The sequence below is a fragment of the Heterodontus francisci genome, chromosome 1 (genome assembly GCF_036365525.1).
Source record: "Heterodontus francisci isolate sHetFra1 chromosome 1, sHetFra1.hap1, whole genome shotgun sequence".
Taxonomy (NCBI): Eukaryota; Metazoa; Chordata; class Chondrichthyes; order Heterodontiformes; family Heterodontidae; genus Heterodontus; species Heterodontus francisci.
In genome coordinates, this window is record NC_090371.1 from 216,854,915 (window position 1) to 216,857,920 (window position 3,006).

The 3,006-nt window shown below is 44.2% G+C and overlaps 1 pseudogene; it reads right to left on the minus strand.

Annotated features, from left to right (window-relative positions):
- Positions 1-221: 221 nt before the first annotated feature.
- LOC137377805 (U2 spliceosomal RNA) lies at positions 222-330 on the minus strand (annotated as a pseudogene).
- Positions 331-3,006: the final 2,676 nt, after the last annotated feature.

Here is a 3,006-nt window from a genome sequence, read left to right on the forward strand (position 1 = left end):
CCGCCACGTTCCGGAACGTCACGTCGAAGTATCCACTGCTGGGGAAATCCTGCAGGCAGAAGACGTCCGTCGCTTGAAATCCGCAGCAATCGAAGAGAATTTTCTTGATGAAGAAGGTGCGATCGACCGGTGCATCTCCTTCCTTGTCCTTCACGACCACCCGAAAGGTGTTGCGCACTCCCTGGCCCGAAGCTCGAAAATTGGTTATAGCCATTTTACTCAAAGCTTCCCCAGGATCAAAAGGCAATGATCATGGTCTCTTCTCAATCAAATAAGCACTGATAAGAAAAGATACTACACTTGATCTTAGCCAAAAGGCCGAGAAGCTGTGTTTTCTTTTTTTTTTATTTCCAAAATATACTTTATTCATAAAAATCTGTAAAAATTACATTGCCAAACAGTTTCCAAACAGCACCAAAAAATGCAAACATTGCAAGGGAGATCAGTTTCCTTCTATACTGTCATGAGTTTCTTCCCAACCCTTCCGTTTCACAATTGTCATGTCAATTACAGTTTTACATTTACAGCAATTGAGAATATTAACGATACAGTTCGAGGGGTTTCCCATTGATCCAGCCCCTCAGTCCAGCTTGGTGGGGGAACCTTACACTGTGGTCTTTCCCCATTGAGCCTTTGCTGCGGCTGCCCAAGCTTTAGTGCATCCCTCAGCACGTAGTCCTGGACCTTGGAATGTGCCAGTCTGCAACACTCGGTGGTGGACAACTCTTTGCGCTGGAAGACCAGCAAGTTCCGGGCAGACCAAAGGGCGTCTTTCACCGAATTGATAGTCCTCCAGCAGCAGTTGATGTTTGTCTCGGTGTGCGTCCCTGGGAACAGCCCGTAGAGCACAGACTCCTGTGTTACAGAGCTGCTTGGGATGAACCTTGACAAAAACCACTGCATCTCTTTCCACACCTGCTTTGCAAAGGAACATTCCAGGAGGAGGTGGGCGGCCGTCTCTTCCCCACCACAGCCAACGCGGGGGCACTGTGCGGAGGGGGCGAGACTTCGGGTGTGCATGAAGGATCTGACGGGGAGGGCCCTTCTCACCACCAGCCAAGCTACGTCTTGGTGCTTGTTTGAAAGTTCTGGTGATGAGGCATTCCGCCAAATGACTTTGACGGTCTGCTCGGGGAACCATCCGACAGGATCCACCGTTTCCTTTTCCCGTAGGGCCTTGAGGACATTCCGTGCAGACCACTGCCTGATGGACCGGTGGTCAAAGGTGTTTTTCCGCAGAAACTGCTCCACGAAGGATAGGTGGTACGGCGCCGCCCAACTGCCGAGAAGCTGTGTTTTCAGTCACCTAAGCTTCAAGCTCTGAAATGTTCTCTTTTTGGATCCTGCTTTCCTCTTTTAAGACACTCTTTAAAACTCACCTCTTTTCGTTATCTGACCTAATATCTCCTTTGTGGCTTGGTGTCATAATTTGTTTTATAATGCTCCTGTAAAGCACCTTGGAATGTTTTATTATGTTAAAGGTGCTAAATAAATATATGTTGTTGTTGTTATCTAACAGATTCATTGAAACAATAGCTCAGGATTTGCATATCACAGCATGCCCCATTAGTTAGATTTATTCCCTTACCCATCAGCCCGAACCTTTTTTGACCTGTAAATTGTTGGACTTCACAATTCATGGGGTATGTCTTTCTCACCACAAGTTGGATGATTTTACATATTAATAACAGCAAGCACCATTAAACTTGCCATTATTTTGGCAGAAAAAGTCTTGGCCAATATTTTACCATTCTACATTGAGGTTGCAGAACTCATACATTTAGAATTCTGTGCGCATTTGAACCGGGAATCGCTGGTCCTAACTGCTCTTTTTGCATTACCACAATTATAATCAAGGCCCAATTTTAACTCACTCAATACCCATTCTCTTATACAGAGTTAAAATTAGGCCTTCCAAGTGTGAGTTTGTATCATAGATTATACCTGCTGCCAAGAACTCATTCAACAGGCGACAGGTGGTGGGAAATCTAGTTCAAGGGAAGGTGGCTAATTTAAGGGAAGTGACCACTGTGGCAAACAAAAAATTATTGATGGACAAAAGAGCCATCTCACTTGCAAGTCCTATTGGGAAAGGATCTAGGAGAAGCACTAGAACAGGCTTTGGAGATATACAATAGACAATGTTACTAAAGGGAAGCACCAGGGTAATAATTCAGTAATAGCACAAACATTGATCATATATTGGGCATGAGATATTACTATACTTAATTTTTAAAAAATTTCAGAGTTTTCTCAGATAGTGCAGTGCAAGATAACAGCAGATTGAAGGACAGCTGAGTTAATGCAGCAGAAATTGTTGGTTATCGTATTATTGGCTATTGTGTATAATTGGTGAGAACTATTATGGCATTGTGCAGGTGAGGTACTTAACTGAAAGCCTTGTCTATGAGAGTCTGTCTATTGAGGTGTTTCAGCAGGAGTATCTTCAGAGTCGTTGCCAGGGTCCTGATATGCCCTTGGATGCAATTGGGCCTCCTCCACCTGCTCTGTTGCCAGGCCTGTATGGATTACAGAGTTATATGGCATGAAGGGGACAATAATGATTTTGGAGACTCTGGTGGAGATGCACTGTAATAAATCTGTCCAGGTGTCAGAAACACTGCATCAAGATGCTTAGGATACTACTCCTAATGTAGCATAATCCTCATTGTATGTGGGTTCATTCAGTCTTCCTGGCTATTGCAATGGTGTCATGAGAGGATAGCCTTTGAGACCTATGAGTCATCCTTCCAGTCTGGTTATTCCTTCAAATAATCCGGACATAGGATTCCTCAAAATAAAATAATCATGACTTGCAAGAGAGGTGGGCGTTCACCTGTATATTCCTTGTTGCTGGTCATTGACCACTTGGATACTGATGGAGTGGAACTCTCTAGAGCTTGTTCAAGATTTAGGACTCTGTATGGATCCAGGTGGCTGCATGGATGCTATTAATAAAGCCTTGAGCTTTGGGGAATTTTGCAAGTGGATGAGTTGTGGCACCTT